The following is a 21613-nucleotide window of genomic DNA, read 5'->3' as shown; positions in this document are numbered from 1 at the left end:
CCTTGCTTGGCTCACACCTTGAACCTGGTGGTGCAGTGCTTCCTCAAAAATTATCCGGAGTTAACAGCCCTGCTCCATAAGGTGCGAAGACTGTGCACGCACATCCGCCGGTCGCCTGTACACTCCGTTCGTATGCAGAAGCTGCAGCGATTGCTCCACCTTCCCAACCACCGCCTCATTATCGACATTGCAACAAGGTGGAACTCCACCCTGCACATGGTGGAGCGGCTGTGCGAGCAGAGGCAGGCCATAATGCATTTGTGGGAGGATACACGGCCAGGCACTTTGAGAGCAGACATGGAGTTGACAGGTGTGCAGTGGTCGAAGCTGAAAGACCTCTGTAAAGTCCTTCAGTGTTTTGAGGAATGCACACGGCTGGTAAGCGCAGACGACGCCATCCTAAGCATGAGCATCCCACTTATGCGTCTGCTCATGCAAACTTTGACGCACCTTAAGGAGCAGGCGTCTGCAGCCAATGTTGACGAGGAGGGAATCGTTGATGACATTCAGCCATTGTCTGCTCAGGGACCTCTCCTGGACGAGGTGGAGGAAGAAGATGATGATGGGGATGATTACTTAGGGGAGGAGGATGCATCTCGTGGGTCAAGTGAAAATGTTGGCGTGGCAAGGTCTGGTACAGGGTTTGTGCGTGACTGGAGGGATGTGGATTTGCCAGAAAGTGCTCCTCCAACCAGCACTCGCAGTGCATCATTGACACCGGGAACATTGGCCCACATGTCAGATTATGCCTTGCAGATCCTAAAAAGGGACCCCCGCATTGCCAAAATGATGAACGATGACGACTACTGGTTGGCCAGCATCCTGGATCCACGCTATAAAGGCAAATTACAAAACATCATGTCACAGGAGAACCTTGACCTAATATTGGCTAATAAACAAGCAACTCTGGTAAATCGGTTGCTTGAGGCATTCCCAGCACACAGCAGCGGTGATGGTTCTCACACGAGCCGTATGGGCCGGGGGCAGCTTGGCAGAGGTGTTCATGGTGCACACAGCAGAAGTGGCGTTGGAGACAGGGGTTTCATGACAATGTTGTGGACTGATTTTTCAAGTACCGCTCACACAACTGGTAATACTGCATCGATGGAAAGTGACAGGAGACAGCAGTAGAGTTGAGCGACTTTTGGTTTTTTATGGTCGAGTTTCGTTTCGTGAAACCCGACTTTTCCAAAAGTTGGGTCGAGCAAGATCGGCCGATTATAGGGAAATGTCGAGGTAGTCCCGAAACACAAAACCCAATGTAAGTCAATGGGGAATAAAAGTCGGCAGTGAGAGGAGGACAGGAAACACACCTACAGTGCTCATTTGAATGCCAAAAGCATAAATTCTTCTTACTTAAGCTTGTCAACCTTAATTAACTTCATAATACAAGTTACGCACTGAAAAATGGGGGTTATTTGGCTAAAGTTGTGGGGGGGTAGGGCTGGCTCCAGGTTTTCATGTGCCCTGGGCGAAAGAGCGCCCCTTTAACACATACCACAACTCATCATGCTCCGATACGGCAGAGAAATAGCGGTATAGTACAATGAAAAATACTTCACTTTTTACATCTCATGACGAGGCCCATCTATTTCTCCATACAGAATCATTGGTCCCATATAATGTTTGAAACAGTATATGATGCGCTCCACATAATGCTACAGTATATGTTGGTCCCCATGGATGAAGCTCCACTGTCTTATGGGCCCAAATAATGCTCCAAACATAATGGGCCCCATTTTTAATGCTCTAGTGTATAATGGACCCTGTAAATGCTGCTCCAGTGTCTGATGTCCACCTTTGGAATGTTCCAGTGTATGGTGGGCCCCATCTATCATTCTCCAGAGTATAGTGCTCCCCAAAAATTGCTGTCCCAACATTGAAAACAATCAAATAAGTCTCCTCGCTAGGGAATCCCTGTACTAGTCTGGACTCCTCGTCGTCCCCATCTTCCATCTCACTGCACAGTATTTCAACCTTGCAAGTGCTGTGATCCTGAGCAAGCAGGGGGGGCCCACTCGTTGGCGACGGCACTGGCACAGGGCCCCTGATAGTACGGTGGTGTGTCTGATGGCGGGTGGGCCGAACCTGCACTTTCATCTGCAGCTTCCTCTTTGTCACAGTGTAAGATGGAACTGTATATGGGAAGGGTAACCTGAGTTTCATCAGGGTCAGATTCAGGCCAGGTAGCGTGCGCGGGGAATGTAGTGGTCTGGGTCAATGTACCAGCAGATTCATCGAGCAGTGGCTGGGCATCAGTGCACTTGTGTCGCCCCCAGGAGTACAGTCGCCACAGTGGCATTACCTTCCTCCTAGGGAGTGTGATGTCATGCTTGGGAGCAACGAAGGATCTCTCTAGCAGGTTAACTGATTGGGCGGCGTTATTCCCACGAGTCATGACCCTCCAAACAGCGTTCATGAAGGCAAAGTGTTTGTTTTACGTGGGCAGTATGGTTGCAAAGCTGAACCTTAAAGGAATGTCCAGAAGGGCACCACCAGGAGTGGAACCTATGGCGTAATTTGACTTAACACGGGCAACCTCAACCATGACAGCTACAGAACAGATGCACACATTGCAAGCTTAATTCCGTTAACGAACGAGACTCCGTCATGCCCCGCGGTCCGAGTCCGGCTTACTAGAGGGACACGTGAGGCTCTGGCACATGAGATTGGCCAATAACTGGTGTGTCATGCCCTTACATGTCCGTGGCTGCATGTGCGCTACACTGAAAAGGCCAGCGTTTGTCGCTTACAGGTGCAGATAACCCGCTGAACAACGTTAGTGATGGGGATCACTGATTACAATTATTACTCGCGAACGATGATTTACCAGTAAGTGCAGGTCAACCGCAGTTCCGGAATTAGGCCTAACCGTCATTCCTGAAAAAATGAAAAACTTACGTGTGCAAACCACAGGTGCTGTAGCTTGCTTAACAGCTCGCCAGCCGTTCTCACGCCCAGTATGGATTACACGTGATTGCACAAAGGTGAGAAAGGGTACCGTATCCCCGGATAACATGTATGGATAGCGTACACATTCAAAATATATGTCTATACATCAGGAGGCAGGCTCAGACGGTGTTAGGCCCAGTATGGCTTGCACGTGATTGCACAAAGGTGAGAAAGGGTACCGTATCCCCTGATAACATGTATGGATAGCGTACACATTCAAAAGATATGTCTATACATCAGGAGGCAGGCTCACACGGTGTTAGGCCCAGTATGGCTTGCACATGATTGCACAAAGGTGAGAAAGGGTACCGTATCCCCGGATAACATGTATGGATAGTGTACACATTCAAAAGATATGTCTATACATCAGGAGGCAGGCTCAGACGGTGTTAGACCCAGTATGGCTTGCACGTGATTGCACAAAGGTGAGAAAGGGTACCGTATCCCCGGATAACATGTATGGATAGCGTACACATTCAAAAGATATGTCTATACATCAGGAGACAGGCTCAGACGGTGTTAGGCCCAGTATGGCTTGCACGTGATTGCACAAAGGTGAGAAAGGGTACCGTATCCCCGGATAACATGTATGGATAGCGTACACATTCAAAAGATATATCTATACATCAGGAGGCAGGCTCAGACGGTGTTAGGCTCAGTATGGCTTGCACATGATTGCACAAAGGTGAGAAAGGGTACCGTATCCCCGGATAACATGTATGGATAGCGTACACATTCAAAAGATATGTCTATACATCAGGAGGCAGGCTCAGACGGTGTTAGGCCCAGTATGGCTTGCACGTGATTGCACAAAGGTGAGAAAGGGTACCGTATCCCCGGATAACATGTATGGATAGCGTACAAATTCAAAAGATATGTCTATACATCAGGAGGCAGGCTCAGACGGTGTTAGGCCCAGTATGGCTTGCAAGTGATTGCACAAAGGTGAGAAAGGGTACCGTATCCCCGGATAACATGTATGGATAGCGTACACATTCAAAAGATATGTCTATACATCAGGAGGCAGGCTCAGACGGTGTTAGGCCCAGTATGGCTTGCACGTGATTGCACAAAGGTGAGAAAGGGTACCGTATCCCCTGATAACATGTATGGATAGCGTACACATTCAAAAGATATGTCTATACATCAGGAGGCAGGCTCAGACGGTGTTAGGCCCAGTATGGCTTGCACGTGATTGCAGAAAGGTGAGAAAGGGTACCGTATCCCCGGATAACATGTATGGATAGCGTACACATTCAAAAGATATGTCTATACATCAGGAGGCAGGCTCAGACGGTGTTAGGCCCAGTATGGCTTGCACGTGATTGCACAAAGGTGAGAAAGGGTACCGTATCCCCGGATAACATGTATGGATAGCGTACACATTCAAAAGATATGTCTATACATCAGGAGGCAGGCTCAGACGGTGATAGGCCCAGTATGGCTTGCACGTGATTGCACAAAGGTGAGAAAGGGTACCGTATCCCCGGATAACATGTATGGATAGCGTACACATTCAAAAGATATATCTATACATCAGGAGGCAGGCTCAGACGGTGTTAGGCTCAGTATGGCTTGCACATGATTGCACAAAGGTGAGAAAGGGTACCGTATCCCCGGATAACATGTATGGATAGCGTACACATTCAAAAGATATGTCTATACATCAGGTGGCAGGCCCAGACGGTTTTAGGCCCAGTATGGCTTGCACGTGATTGCACAAAGGTGAGAAAGGGTACCGTATCCCCGGATAACATGTATGGATAGCGTACAAATTCAAAAGATATGTCTATACATCAGGAGGCAGGCTCAGACGGTGTTAGGCCCAGTAAGGCTTGCAAGTGATTGCACAAAGGTGAGAAAGGGTACCGTATCCCCGGATAACATTTATGGATAGCGTACACATTCAAAAGATATGTCTATACATCAGGAGGCAGGCTCAGACGGTGTTAGGCCCAGTATGGCTTGCACGTGATTGCACAAAGGTGAGAAAGGGTACCGTATCCCCGGATAACATGTATGGATAGCGTACACATTCAAAAGATATGTCTATACATCAGGAGACAGGCTCAGACGGTGTTAGGCCCAGTATGGCTTGCACGTGATTGCACAAAGGTGAGAAAGGGTACCGTATCCCCGGATAACATGTATGGATAGCGTACACATTCAAAAGATATGTCTATACATCAGGAGACAGGCTCAGACGGTGTTAGGCCCAGTATGGCTTGCACGTGATTGCACAAAGGTGAGAAAGGGTACCGTATCCCCGGATAACATGTATGGATAGCGTACACATTCAAAAGATATGTCTATACATCAGGAGGCAGGCTCAGACGGTGTCAGGCACAGTATGGATTTGACGGCCCAGACTACACAGCGGAGGAGCAGGGAGAGGTAAAGATTGCAAATGCTGGGGCCCTGCCCAAGCAAGGGGGGCCCACTCGTGGGCGTCGGTACTGGCACTGGGCCCCTCATAGTACGGCGGTGTGTCTGACGGCGGGTGTGCACCACCACCATCAGAGACACTTGATTGCACTATGAGGGACCCTGTGCCAGTGCCCACGTCCAAGAGTCGGCCTACCCACCTGTCCAGGGCAACGGCACTCGCACGGTGTCGTGCGCTAGGTGGTGACCCCGGCCATGGGGGGGGAGGCAGCACAGTTAGGGAGTTTTAGAAAGTGGCATATGTTGATGTTGGACATTCAGCTGATGCAAAAGGCGAAATAGGTCAAGTCCCAGGAAGAGGTGGACCAAAGTAAGCCATTTTTCTGTCACCCTATGTGTCATCAGGGGAAGGTGGGACAAAATCCTTGGAAACCCATGCATGGTTCATTTTAATGAAGGTTAGATCATCCACATTTTGGGTTGACAGACGGGTCCTTTTTTCTGTCAGGATTGATCCAGCTGCACTTAAGACTCTTTCCGATAGCACACTTGCAGCTGGGCAAGCGAGCTCCTGTAAGGCATATTGTGCCAATTCAGGCCAGGTGTCCAGTTTAGCGGCCCAATAGTCAAAGTGGAATGACCTGTGTGGGAGAACATCGATATGGGAGGAAAAGTAGTTTGTAACCATAGTTGACAACTGCTGTCTCCTGTCACTTTCCATCGATGCTGTATTACCAGTTGTGTGAGCGGTCCGTGAAAAATCAGTCCACAACATTGTCATGAAACCCCTGTCTCCAACGCCACTTCTGCTGTGCACCATGAACACCTCTGCCAAGCTGCCCCCGGCCCGTACGGCTCGTGTGAGAACCATCACCGCTGCTGTGTGCTGGGAATGCCTCAAGCAACCGATTTACCAGAGTTGCTTGCTTATTAGCCAATATTAGGTCAAGGTTCTCCTGTGGCATGATGTTTTGTAATTTGCCTTTATAGCGTGGATCCAGGATGCTGGCCAACCAGTAGTCGTCATCGTTCATCATTTTGGCAATGCGGGGGTCCCTTTTTAGGATCCGCAAGGCATAATCTGACATGTGGGCCAATGTTCCCGGTGTCAATGATGCACTGCGAGTGCTGGTTGGAGGAGCACTTTCTGGCAAATCCACATCCCTCCAGTCACGCACAAACCCTGTACCAGACCTTGCCACGCCAACATTTTCACTTGCCCCACGAGATGCATCCTCCTCCCCTAAGTAATCATCCCCATCATCATCCTCCTCCTCCTCATCTTCCTCCAACTCGTTCAGGAGAGGTCCCTGAGCACACAATGGCTGAATGTCATCAACGATTCCCTCCACCTCTTCCTCCTCGTCAACATTGGCTGCAGACGCCTGCTCCTTAAGGTGCGTCAAAGTTTGCATGAGCAGACGCATAAGTGGGATGCTCATGCTTAGGATGGCGTCGTCTGCGCTTACCAGCCGTGTGCATTCCTCAAAACACTGAAGGACTTTACAGAGGTCTTTCAGCTTCGACCACTGCACACCTGTCAACTCCATGTCTGCTCTCAAAGTGCCTGGCCGTGTATCCTCCCACAAATGCATTATGGCCTGCCTCTGCTCGCACAGCCGCTCCACCATGTGCAGGGTGGAGTTCCACCTTGTTGCAATGTCGATAATGAGGCGGTGGTTGGGAAGGTGGAGCAATCGCTGCAGCTTCTGCATACGAACGGAGTGTACAGGCGACCGGCGGATGTGCGCGCACAGTCTTCGCACCTTATGGAGCAGGGCTGTTAACTCCGGATAATATTTGAGGAAGCACTGCACCACCAGGTTCAAGGTGTGAGCCAAGCAAGGTATGTGGCTGAGTTTTGAAAGGGCTATGGCTGCCACAAAATTACGGCCGTTATCACTAACTACCTTGCCTGCCTCAAGATGTACACTGCCCAGCCATGACTCAGTTTGTCGCTTCAAGTACTCGGCCAGCACCTCGGCGGTGTGTCTGTCGCCCAAACACATCATCTGCAACACAGCCTGCTGATGCTTTCCACTAGCTGCTCGATAGGGGGACACCTCGTGTGCAACAGTGGCAGCTGCAGATGGAGTGCTCGTACGACTGCGCTCTGTGGACGAGCTTTCGCTTCTGGAGGAGGAGGAGGAGGTGGGTGGAACGCCTACAGCCAACTGTTTCCTATACCGTGGGCTAGGCAGCACTGTCCCACCACCGCTGTCCCCTGTGGACCCTGCATCCACCACATTAACCCAGTGCGCAGTGATGGACACATAACGGCCCTGGCCATGCCGACTGGACCATGCATCAGTTGTGAGGTGCACCTTTCCACTCACTGACTGCTTGAGTGCATGGACAATGCGGTCTTTCACATGATGGTGGAGGGCTGGGATGGCTTTGCGAGAGAAGAAGTGGCGACTGGGTAGGTCATAGTGTGGTACTGCATAGGCCATGAGTTCGCGGAAAGCTGCGCTTTCCACCAACCGATAGGGCATCATCTCAAACGAGATTAGTTTGGCAATGTGGGCGTTCAAACCCAGTGTACGTGGATGAGAGACTGAGTACTTTCTTGACCTACTCATAGTGTCTGGGAGGGTGAGCTGGACTTGAGAGCTGCATATGGTGGAAGTAGCGGTGGACAGGGCGGACTGAGAGGGGGTTGATGATGGTGATGGAGTTGGTGTTCTTTCTGATGGCCTAGATTCAGCATTTCGTTGATATAACAGTGGGATTCCCTGACTGCTGTGGCCTTGCAACGACACCTCAGCATTTGCTGCTGTGCTACCCGGTGGGCTTACAGTGGAGGAAACAATGTAGCGTTGCTGACTACCTTCTTTGTGATTAGTTGCACATGTGGCACTTGAGGTTTGGTGTTGTGTCCACGCTTGCAAGTGCATGCTGGTTAAATGTCTAAGCATGCAACTGGTATTCAAATTTTTCAGATTTTTCCCTCGGCTAAAGGTCTTTGCGCACTTCTTACAGATAACCTTGGCCTGATCATGAGGATTTTGTTCAAAAAAGTGCCACACTGCACTCTTCCTACTTTGGCAGACATTTTGCGGCCTAGCACGCTGTGATGTTTTGACCCTCTGGACAAGCTGTCCAGCAACTCTTTTGATTTTTGGAACCTGTCTTTGGAGTACTCCAGGCCTGCCAGATAACAGCTGTTGCGATGTCGATGTCTGCTGTGGATGCTCCTCATCTGAGCTATTGGAAGCAGCACCCTCTTCCCCCAATGGATGCCAATCTGGGTCAACAACTGGGTCATCCATCACCTCCTCTTCAATGTCATGTGCACCTTCCTCTGTGTCACCGTGTATGGTGGTATAGTGTGCGGGAAGGGGCACCTGAGTCTCATCAGGGTCAGAATCTGGCTCTGTACACTGCGAGGACAATGTAGTGCTCTGAGTGAATGTACCAGCAGAATCATCTATCAGCAGCTGTGCATCAGTGCACTCCATGTCAGATTCATCTTGGCCTGGGTAATTCACCATTTCAGTTGATAATCCAGGCATGGTATGTGAAAACAGCTCCATGGAGTAATCAGTAGTATGGCCTGTGTCATCCTTCAATCTTGGTTGGGGTGAAGGACACAAGGAAAGGTGTGGTTCATGAACATGAGCCTCCAATGACGACTCAGTGCTTTTACTTTTTACAACTTCAGAAGAGGAGGCAATAGAGCTGGAGGCTGAGTCAGCAATGTAAGACAAAACTTTTTCCTGATGCTCTGGCGTTAAAAGCGGTTTGCCAACTCCTAGAAAACTAAGCCTTCGAAGCCTTATGGAGCCAGACGATGACGCAGGCTCAACACCTCCTGCATTCGGTCCTATTTTGCTTTTGCCACTACCATCAGATCCACCACCAACACCATCATTACCAGCTGCCAACCCCCGCCCAATTCCACGGCCTCTTCCACCAGCCTTCCTCATTTTTGGTAGAAATGTAGACAAAATCCAACAAACTATATAGTAATGTAAAACAAGGTACAAGGTGTCTATAGGACAGGGGAGATTTAGATTTTCTGCAGACACTTGTGGACACTGGACACTTGGATTGTGTGAGGCCCACTGAATATCAGAGCGCTATGTCACAGGCTCGATGGCACAGGTGTGAAAAAAGTGACTACAGGATAAGGGAGATTTTGAAATTCTGCAGACACTTGTGGACACTGGACACTTTTGGATTGTGTGAGGCCCACTGAATATCAGAGCGCTATGTCACAGGCTCGATGGCACAGGTGTGAAAAAAGTGACTACAGGATAAGGGAGATTTAGATTTTCTGCAGACACTTGTGGACACTGGACACTTGGATTGTGTGAGGCCCACTGAATATCAGAGCGCTATGTCACAGGCTCGATGGCACAGGTGTGAAAAAGTGACTACAGGATAAGGGAGATTTTGAATTTCTGCAGACACTTGTGGACACTGGACACTTTTGGATTGTGTGAGGCCCACTGAATATCAGAGCGCTATGTCACAGGCTCGATGGCACAGGTGTGAAAAAAGTGACTACAGGATAAGGGAGATTTTGAATTTCTGCAGACACTGTGGACACTGGACACTTTTGGATTGTGTGAGGCCCACTGAATATCAGAGCGCTATGTCACAGGCTCGATGGCACAGGTGTGAAAAAAGTGACTACAGGATAAGGGAGATTTTGAATTTCTGCAGACACTTGTGGACAATGGACACTTGGATTGTGTGAGGCCCACTGAATATCAGAGCGCTATGTCACAGGCTCGATGCAGCAGGTGTGAATAAAGAGACTACAGGATAAGGGAGATTTTGAATTTCTGCAGACACTTGTGGACACTGGACACTTTTGGATTGTGTGAGGCCCACTGAATATCAGAGTGCTATGTCACAGGCTCGATGGCACAGGTGTGAAAAAAGTGACTACAGGATAAGGGAGATTTTGAATTTCTGCAGACACTTGTGGACACTGGACACTTTTGGATTGTGTGAGGCCCACTGAATATCAGAGCGCTATGTCACAGGCTCAATGGCACAGGTGTGAAAAAAGTGACGACAGGATAAGGGAGATTTTGAATTTCTGCAGACACTTGTGGACACTGGACACTTTTGGATTGTGTGAGGCCCACTGAATATCAGAGCGCTATGTTACAGGCTCGATGGCACAGGTGTGAAAAAAGTGACTACAGGATAAGGGAGATTTTGAATTTCTGCAGACACTTGTGGACACTGGACACTTTTGGATGGTGTGAGGCCCACTGAATATCAGAGCGCTATGTCACAGGCTCGATGGCACAGTTGTGAAAAAAGTGACTACAGGATAAGGGAGATTTTGAATTTCTGCAGACACTTGTGGACACTGGACACTTTTGGATTGTGTGAGGCCCACTGAATATCAGAGCGCTATGTCACAGGCTCGATGGCACAGGTGTGAAAAAAGTGACTACAGGATAAGGGAGATTTTGAATTTCTGCAGACACTTGTGGACACTGGACACTTGGATTGTGTGAGGCCCACTGAATATCAGAGCGCTATGTCACAGGCTCGATGCAGCAGGTGTGAAAAAAGTGACTACAGGATAAGGGAGATTTTGAATTTCTGCAGACACTTGTGGACACTGGACACTTTTGGATTGTGTGAGGCCCACTGAATATCAGAGCGCTATGTCACAGGCTCGATGGCAAACGTGTGAAAAAAGTGAATTGTAGAATTGGGCAGAATAGGAATCTCCCTAGAGTGTAGGTCTGTAAGAACGGAACAAGTCCTCCACTTATCCTTTCACAGTGACACACAGATAGCTTCACTGTGGCTGTGACAACAGCCGTTACACGGTACTGTGTGAGGAGCGTACACCGCTGTATGTTGTGAATAAATGCACGCTCAGTACCTCAGCAGGACAAAAAAAAAATTGGGATTGCTTTTAAAAAAGCAGTTTGCAGAGCAGTGGGGAAACAGCAATGCAGCTGTCAGGAAGCCTTAGAAGGCAGCCTAACAACCAACACCGCTGATCCACCACAATATAGCCTCCCTTTGCACTGCACACACAGTGACTGGTGTGTTGCACAGGCAAAATCGTTAGCAGCAGAAGCAGTTTTTTTTTCTTCTTCCCTGCCTAACGCTGTCCCTACAGAATCAGCAACCTCTCCCTATGCTAAGATCGGCAGAAGTAAGATGGCGGTCGGCGTGCACGCCCTTTTATAACCCCTGTGACGCCCACCAAAGCAAGCCAATCACTTGCATGCCCTTCTGAAAGATGGTGGTGACCCCTGCCTATGTCATCACGTTGCCCACAGTGTCTGTGGATCCTGATTGGCTGAAAAAGAGCGCTAAACAAACTTTTGAAACGCGACTTTGGCGCGTAAGTCGCCGACCTCGTGGCCGACCTCATCCTAGGGTCGGGTTTCGTTTCATGAAACCCGACTTTGCCAAAAGTCGGCGACTTTTGAAATTGTTCGACCCGTTTCGCTCAACTCTAGACAGCAGTTGTCAACTATGGTTGCAAACTACTTTTCCTCCCATATCGATGTTCTCCCACACAGGTCATTCCCCTTTGACTATTGGGCCGCTAAACTGGACACCTGGCCTGAATTGGCACAAAATGCCTTACAGGAGCTCGCTTGCCCAGCTGCAAGTGTGCTATCGGAAAGAGTCTTCAGTGCAGCTGGATCAATCCTGACAGAAAAAAGGACCCATCTGTCAACCCAAAATGTGGATGATCTAACCTTCATTAAAATGAACCATGCATGGGTTTCCAAGGATTTTGTCCCACCTTCCCCTGATGACACATAGGGTGACAGAAAAATGGCTTGCTTTGGTCCATCTCTTCCTGGGACTTGACCTATTTCGCCTTTTGTATCAGCTGAATGTCCAACATCAACATAAGCCACTTTCTAAAACTCCCTAACTGTGCTGCCTCCCCCCCCATGGCCGGGGTCACCACCTAGCGCACGACACCGTGCGAGTGCCGTTGCCCTGGACAGGTGGTTAGGCCGACTCTTGGGCGCGGGCACTGGCACAGGGTCCCTCATAGTGCAATCAAGTGTCTCTGACGGTGGTGGTGCACACCCGCCGTCAGACACACCGCCGTACTATGAGGGGCCCAGTGCCAGTACCGACGCCCACGAGTGGGCCCCCCTTGCTTGGGCAGGGCCCCAGCATTTGCAATCTTTACCTCTCCCTGCTCCTCCGCTGTGTAGTCTGGGCCGTCAAATCCATACTGTGCCTGACACCGTCTGAGCCTGCCTCCTGATGTATAGACATATCTTTTGAATGTGTACGCTATCCATACATGTTATCCGGGGATACGGTACCCTTTCTCACCTTTGTGCAATCACTTGCAAGCCATACTGGGCCTAACACCGTCTGAGCCTGCCTCCTGATGTATAGACATATCTTTTGAATGTGTACGCTATCCATACATGTTATCCGGGGATACGGTACCCTTTCTCACCTTTGTGCAGTCACGTGCAAGCCATACTGGGCCTAACACCATCTGAGCCTGCCTCCTGATGTATAGACATATCTTTTGAATGTGTATTTGTTTTTGGTTTTCTCTGTGTAAAGGTCATGTGTTCATATGCAATTACAATTTGCATGCACATTAATTTACTTTTTCTGCTCAGACCCAGTTTCTCATTTGTTTCATTGTGCATTCTGTGCATATAAGGGTGTGACCGCCCTGTTTCTGAGTTGGAAAATCCATCCTGTCTGGCCTATACTATTACTGGTGGTTCAGTCCCTCCGTCCTTGTTCACATTTACGTCACTTGACAAGTGGAAAGGTTTTACATACAAGAGTTAGGACTGTCCCACAAGGGTTGCCTTGACGTGGCGGGATGGCTTCTACATTATTTTGATCAAAATTATGTTAACTAAATACCCTTATTATTACTATTATTACTACCTTCATGCAATTTTTGCAATATATTTTTTACTTTTTTATTCCAGGATATTTGTTTTGTGTTTTGTTTTTGGTTTTCTCTGAGTAAAGGTCATGTGTTCATATGCAATTACAATTTGCATGCACATTAATTTACTTTTTCTGCTCAGACCCAGTTTCTCCTCCGCTGTGTAGTCTGGGCTGTCAAATCCATACTGTGCCTGACACCGTCTGAGCCTGCCTCCTGATGTATAGACATATATTTTCAATGTGTACGCTATCCATACATGTTATCCGTTGCAAAAAAAGGGGGAGACAAAAAAGCGCAATAGGGTCTTATCCACGTTACAAAAGACAGTATATCATGAAATCTGCTCACCTGGTTAGGATGAGATAAGAGCGTGTAGGTAGCGGCTGCTGCAGATCCACAGGTCTTCAGTGACCAAAGAAATGATGAATCCAAAGGGAGTTTGTAGCTATATTCCGCGCTGCCGCTTTAGACAAATTCCAGGAGAATGCTGTATGATTGCAGTGGTTTTATTCTACGCGTTTCAGGGGTCTCATGCCCCCTTCATCAGGAAATACCACAAATACATACAGGTATCACAGACATAAATAGGTTTGTAAGGATGCTGGATTTCAAAAAAATGAGCGCCAACAAGTCAGATGATGCAGTGTCAAAGTTCAATGACACCACATGGTTAACAGTTAACCTAAGATATATTACAAAAGAATACGTATTTTAAAAGATTTTTTGATTAAATTTTCGTTTACAAAACAGATAATAAAGTCAAATTTACGATTTAAACAAAAAAAAAAAAAAGGGGAAAGGGGGAGTTTATTCTTGTTTAGAGGTGGATACCTTACAAGTGGACTATCGTATGGAAACAGCAAACCGCTTTTTTTTCATTGAAAGCATTGCAATCTTAATACAAAAAGGGGAAAAAAGTAAAAACATAATTTTAATTCATTACCAATAAAAAATATATAATTTTAGTTAAATTCTAAAAAATTAAATATAAAATTATTTTTTAGTATAGAGGAAATGGGTTAAAAAATAATAAAGGATGCTAAAAGTAGCAACACACGAGAAGCTGCACAGCAGCCAGCGCTGCTCAGAATGAGAACGCAGACAGCATGGATTCATTACTTCACTAATACAAAGATCATGGGCAAATTTTAGATTTAACATGAAGCACATAAAAAAAGGGGGTTAATATCAGATGCAGCAACACACAGGACGCTGTGCAGGAGCCAACTACTGCTCAAAGAAAAAACGCAGGATAAAGCGGCAGAGTGAATGGGTGGCTTCATTAATAGATAAGATCGCAGGCAGCTTTAGTGTTCACCCCCTGACACATAAGTCTTTTTACTGTGAAGGAGTGGCAGTAACATTCTTGCACTGTTCACTAATCTCTATGACTAGGCAATATATGAGGGAGGGAAAAAAAAAAAAAAAAAAAAAAAAAAAAAAAAAAAAAAAAAAAAAAAAAAAATTATTTATGTATTTGCTTAAATATTGCTTGTGCGTTAGCTCTAAAAGAGTGTTATATATATGAAAATCCTGTATAGCCTCCTATCAGGTTTAGCTCCTTTTGCCCTTGGGAGCAATCACTTTCATACCTCTGTCTTAAACATTATCTCTGTTAGTTGCATTTTTTGAAGAATTTTTTGAAGAGTTTTTTTTTTTTTTTTTCTTTAATTAAGCCCGGGTAAGCGCTACTAATTCTACTAGTCTGACATGAAAGAATGACCCCGGCTGATAATAGTATCTCAGCTCCCATGCATATATTGCCTAGTCATAGAGATTAGTGAACAGTGCAAGAATGTTACTGCCACTCCTTCACAGTAAAAAGACTTATGTGTCAGGGGGTGAACACTAAAGCTGCCTGCGATCTTATCTATTAATGAAGCCACCCATTCACTCTGCCGCTTTATCCTGCGTTTTTTCTTTGAGCAGTAGTTGGCTCCTGCACAGCGTCCTGTGTGTTGCTGCATCTGATATTAACCCCCTTTTTTTATGTGCTTCATGTTAAATCTAAAATTTGCCCATGATCTTTGTATTAGTGAAGTAATGAATCCATGCTGTCTGCGTTCTCATTCTGAGCAGCGCTGGCTGCTGTGCAGCTTCTCGTGTGTTGCTACTTTTAGCATCCTTTATTATTTTTTAACCCATTTCCTCTATACTAAAAAATAATTTTATATTTAATTTTTTAGAATTTAACTAAAATTATATATTTTTTATTGGTAATGAATTAAAATTATGTTTTTACTTTTTTCCCCTTTTTGTATTAAGATTGCAATGCTTTCAATGAAAAAAAAGCGGTTTGCTGTTTCCATACGATAGTCCACTTGTAAGGTATCCACCTCTAAACAAGAATAAACTCCCCCTTTCCCCTTTTTTTTTTTTTTTTTGTTTAAATCGTAAATTTGACTTTATTATCTGTTTTGTAAACGAAAATTTAATCAAAAAATCTTTTAAAATACGTATTCTTTTGTAATATATCTTAGGTTAACTGTTAACCATGTGGTGTCATTGAACTTTGACACTGCATCATCTGACTTGTTGGCGCTCATTTTTTTGAAATCCAGCATCCTTACAAACCTATTTATGTCTGTGATACCTGTATGTATTTGTGGTATTTCCTGATGAAGGGGGCATGAGACCCCTGAAACGCGTAGAATAAAACCACTGCAATCATACAGCATTCTCCTGGAATTTGTCTAAAGCGGCAGCGCGGAATATAGCTACAAACTCCCTTTGGATACATGTTATCCGGGGATACGGTACCCTTTCTCACCTTTGTGCAATCACGTGTAATCCATACTGGGCGTGAGAACGGCTGGCGAGCTGTTAAGCAAGCTACAGCACCTGTGGTTTGCACACGTAAGTTTTTCATTTTTTCAGGAATGACGGTTAGGCCTAATTCCGGAACTGCGGTTGACCTGCACTTACTGGTAAATCATCGTTCGCGGGTAATAATTGTAATCAGTGATCCCCATCACTAACGTTGTTCAGCGGGTTATCTGCACCTGTAAGCGACAAACGCTGGCCTTTTCAGTGTAGCGCACATGCAGCCACGGACATGTAAGGGCATGACACACCAGTTATTGGCCAATCTCATGTGCCAGAGCCTCACGTGTCCCTCTAGTAAGCCGGACTCGGACCTCGTTCGTTAACGGAATTAAGCTTGCAATGTGTGCATCTTTTCTGTAGCTGGCATGGTTGAGGTTTCCCAGGTGGAGTCGAATTTAACCGTAGGCTCCACTCCTGGTGGTGCCCTTCTGGACATTCCTTTAAGGTTCAGCTTTGCAACCATACTGCCCACGTAAAACAAACACTTTGCCTTCATGAACGCTGTTTGGAGGGTCATGACTCATGGGAATAACGCCGCGCAATCAATTAACCTGCTAGAGAGATCCTTCGTTGCTCCCAAGCATGACATCACACTCCCTAGGAGGAAGGTAATGCCACTGTGGCGACCGTACTCCTGGGGGCGACACAAGTGCACTGATGCCCAGCCTGTGACGAACAGCCCACGGCCGTTCGTCCACTTATGGGCGACTGACGGGGGTCCCGCTGCCACCAAAACGCGACGGACAGCGGACCCTGTGTCACCACTATGTCACAGTCCCACCACTGACACGGGTGTATCAGCGGACGGAGGGACGAGACACACTGCCGGCACACGGCTATCACAGGCACAGTTGGGCTTATCTTAGTTATCCCACCACTGGCACCATGTGACCAAAATATCCAGCAAGCTACTCTCGCTCTACAATTTGCCGCAGGGGGAGTTTAATTTGGATGCCCCACCACTGCTATCAATCTTCCAAGTACTGCGGGGATTTATGTATATCCCACTTTCTCAGTTCCACTTTGGAACTCGCAGCTCTCCGGCGCCCCCCTTACCCTCAGGTCAGTCAGGGAACTGCACCTAGGATAATTAGTCGCCGGACGGGCTGCCTGTTGTGAACCGGCAATCAGGCTTCTGCAGTAAGGGAATTATCAATGCTGTGGCCGCAGCCCCTTATTCAGCTATATAAGACCCTTCGGTACTGCCAGCAAGCTGCAATAGCCGTGCACAACGTGCTGCCACCAGTCACGGTTACTTAATTCACAGTGTTAAATTAAGAGGGTCCGTGGCAAACCCCTTGAATTAGTAGCGATTATCTATCAAAGGCGTATAGTTCGATTCTTAGAGCATGGAGACAGATCTAAATAATTATATCATTTATTTTCCGAAAGAGTACAGTGATAACAGATAAAAGTTGCTATAAAATTGAGACATAAAATAGGTACAGTACAGGTATAAAATAAAAGTGGAGAAAACAAAGAGATTACACTCACAGTTCCATATTGTTCCTTAGGCAGACCATGCGGCTTTAAGGGGGGAGGAGCCACACGTCTCCACTCATCTGGAGTTCTTGTCAGCACGGACTCTGCAGCTGTTCTGGGCTGGTTTGCCCAGGAAAATGCCTTATAGACTTTCCTATGTGACGTCACGGAGAGGTGCATTCTGGGTTGATCCCAACTCTCTTATCCAAGTTGTTTTGGCTACAAAACTTAGATTAGCTATAACTTTATGGGAGAAGCTGGTATGGACTCATCAGTGGTATCATGTTTCCCAGCGTAATGAGCCCATCAAGAAAACATCAAACATCTATGCGATATGACCGTCCATTTGGGCGCAAATCCTATCTCATGTTCTGGACAGGGTAGAACTTCGAAAGATACGCGGTATCAAAGCTGGGACCGCTCAGGTTACAAAAATATGATTTTCATATCTCTACTTGGTATGGTTTTCGTAATATGACTTACTTTTATGTTTCCCATATACCGGCATACAGCCTGTGTTTTTCCGAACAAAGGGATCCCTTCCCCCTGCCCTTCGAGAGGAAGTTAGTTTAAGGTTTCAGAGCTAGCCCAGGCAGGGGCACTGGTCAGTGTGTGAGTGAGCCATGGGCGAAAAGAGGAGGGGGGAAGGTACTGCATGAGCTGACAGCCTGCATTGGCATAGAGGGCTGGATTTTCTAGAAAATTCCAACAGAAAAACCTATTTTGCAGACAAAACCCCATACCTCCCAGACATTGTACATCACACCTCCCCCCTTAAGAGGGCGCTAAGGAGGCATTACCTCTCGGTAATCGGCAATGCGCACCTCAGCGGGTTTGCCCCGGCGGGACAACCCATCGGCATTGCCGTTTTCACTGCCCTTCCTGTGTTTTACAGTAAAGTCGTACTGTTGAAGGGCAAGGCTCCAGCGGAGCAATCTTCCATTGGTTCCGGACACTGTGTGCAACCAGCTCAGAGGGTTGTGGTCAGTTACCACCGTGAAGGCGCGCCCGTACAGGTATAGCTGCAAACGCTGCAGTGCCCACACCATGGCCAGACACTCCTTCTCGATGGTCGAGTATGCCACTTCCCTCGGCAAAAGTTTCCGGCTCAGATACAACACGGGGTGCTCTTGGTCCCCCGAGTCGACCTGGCTAAGCACAGCACCGAGGCCAAACTCGCTGGCTTCGGTCTGTACCAGAAACGGGCGACTGCTGTCGACTGCTCTCAACACTGGAGAGTTGCACAGGGCTGCTTTCAAAGCTTGGAAAGCCGCCTCACAGTCATCTGTCCAGTTGACTGTTTTGGGTAGCCTCTGCTTGGTGAGGTCAGTCAAGGGTTTGGCAAGGGCGCTATAGTCCTGTACGAACCGCCTATAGTACTCTGCAGTGCCCAAGAAGGACTTCACCTGTTTCTTGGTCCTGGGGGTGGGCCAGGACACGATTGCGTCCACTTTTCCGGGCTCCGGACTCATGGAACCCCCAGTGCCCCAGGTAGTGGACCTTGTGCATGCCTATCTGGCACTTCTCCGGCTTGATGGTCAGGCCTGCCTGGTGAAGACGCTTGAGCACCTCCTAGAGGTGCTGAAGGTGTTCCTCCCAGGTGGAACTGAAGACGGCAATATCGTCTAAGTACGCCACCGCGTACTCCTCCAGTCCCCGAAGCAGGTGGTTGACCATCCGCTGGAAAGTGGCAGGGGCATTCTTCATGCCGAAGGGCATGACCATGGACTCGTACAGTCCAAAGGGGGTGATAAAGGCGGATTTCTCCTGCGCCTCAGGGCTCAGGGGAATCTGCCAGTATCCCCGACTCAAATCTATGATGGATATGTACTTGGCTTTTGTCAACCGCTCGAGCAGATCCTCGATGCGCGGCATTGGGTGGGCATCAGAGGTTGTGATGGCGTTGAGCCCCCTGTAGTCCACACAGAACCGCATGGTTCGATCCTTTTTAGGCACGAGGACTACAGGTGAAGCCCACGCGCTTTTTGACCGTCGAATCACCCCCAGCCTTAACATCTCATCGATCTCTTGGCGCATGACTTGTTGCACCATCTCAGAGATCCGATAAGGTGTTCGCCGTAATGGGGCGTGATTCCCGGTGTCCACCTCATGAACCGCTAACTCCGTCCTCCCCGGTTGGTTGGTGAACACAGCCCGGAAGGGTTCCAGGGTGGCCATCAACTGCAACTGCTGGGGTACGGTTAGCAAACCACTTATCTCCATTTCCTCAATGGACCCATCGGCCTTGGCCTGGGCCAGCATGTCCAGGAGGGGATCTTCCTCCCCATCCTCTGGCAGATTGCAGACCGGTAGGACGCAAGCTTCACGTTCGTAGTGCGCCTTCAGCATGTTGACGTGAAAGGCCTTGCGCCTACCCCGAGCATGGTCAAGCGTGACCACGTAGGTGACCGGGTTGAGCTGTTGGTGGACGACGTACGGGCCTTCCCAGGCTGCCTGAAGCTTATCCGTTGGTACAGGGACCAGCACCCACACCTTTTGACCCACCTGGTAGGTCCGCTCCCGGGCGTTCTTGTCGTACCAGCGCTTCTGGTCAGCCTGAGCCTGCGTCATGTTGTCATGCACCAACTGCGTCAAGGTCTGCATCTTGTCACGGAAGCGCATGACATAATCCACAATGGACACTTCTGTGGGGTTTGGCTCATCTTCCCAGGATTCTCTTATCAGCCCAAGGGGTCCCCGGACTCGCCTGCCATACAGGAGCTCGAAGGGGGAGAACCCGGTCGAGGCCTGCGGAACTTCTCTATAAGCGAACAGCAGGTGTGGGAGGTACCGCTCCCAGTCGCGCCCTTGAGTCTCAACCAGTATGCGGAGCATCTGTTTGAGGGTACCGTTGAAGCGTTCACACAAACCATTAGTCTGTGGGTGATACGGACTCGATACCAGGTGCGTCACCTGCATTTTCTCACAGAGAGCCTCCATTAGGCGAGACATGAATTGGGGCCCTTGATCAGTAAGCATCTCCCTGGGAAATCCTACCCTTGAAAAGATGGTCACCAGTGCGTCAGCCACCTTATCTGCCCTGGTTGAAGACAGCGCTACTGCCTCTGGGTACCGAGTAGCGTAGTCTACCACGGTGAGAATGTATCGCTTTCCGGAGCTGCTGGGGACGGACAGCGGTCCTACAATGTCCACCATGATTCTCTGGAAAGGCTCCTCTATCACCGGCAAAGGAATAAGGGGAGCCTTAAGAGCAGGCCCCGCCTTACCCACTTTTTGACAGGTGGCGCAGGAGCGGCAGTAGTGTGTTACATCTGTCCCCATCTTGGGCCAATAGAAGTGTTGAGACAGCCGTGCCTTTGTTTTGCCGATCCCCAAGTGTCCAGCGAGTGGAATCTCATGGGCAATCCGCAACAACTCAGTTCTGAACTGATAGGGGACGACCAGCTGTCTTTCCCTCAACCACTCCTTTTTAGGATCTCCGGGTACTGTCTCCCGGAACAACCTTCCTCGCTCCCAGAACACCCTCTCCTTAACAGACTCGGAGGTGGGCGTCTCGGCGAGACCTCTCAATTTCTCCAGGCTGGCATCTGAGTGCAGAGCAGCCTGGAACTCCATGCTGGAGGCTGCCAGAAGTGACGTCAGGGTCCCCTCTTTACTGGGACCCCTTGGAACCGGCTCTGGGTTCACCTCTGGTTCAGTCTCTCCTGTAGCAGCAGAGGGTCCAGAAGACAGTGCGTTACCTGCGATCTGGGCACTCTGACTGCGTGTGACAGCTGCTATGTATGCTGTCTCCCTGGGGATTTCTACAGACCCACCAGCCGGTGCTGCCCTGGGCTCTACCTCCCCATCCACCCCCAACACTTCAGGAGCAGTGCTACTTATGGGCCAGTTACCTTCCTCGGTGGCACTGGTCAGCTGCATGGCATTACCTTCCTCATGGTCCCCTGCACCTCCCCATTTCCTTGAGCACCGTTGCTTGCTCCTGCCAGGGGTTCCTCAGCCGTCTCACTCCGCAGAGGGTAGGGGTCCAGCGTGCTCTGATTGAATGTGGGGCCCGCGCTCACGAGTGGAGCCTCTGCTGCAGCCCCATTGCCACTTGGGCCAACTTCTGCGCTCGCTGGATTC

Source organism: Dendrobates tinctorius, unplaced genomic scaffold (genome assembly GCF_039654945.1).
Source record: "Dendrobates tinctorius isolate UK_male_01 unplaced genomic scaffold, ASM3965494v1 ptg000035l, whole genome shotgun sequence".
NCBI classification, from domain to species: Eukaryota; Metazoa; Chordata; class Amphibia; order Anura; family Dendrobatidae; genus Dendrobates; species Dendrobates tinctorius.
This window is presented reverse-complemented; position numbering follows the sequence as displayed.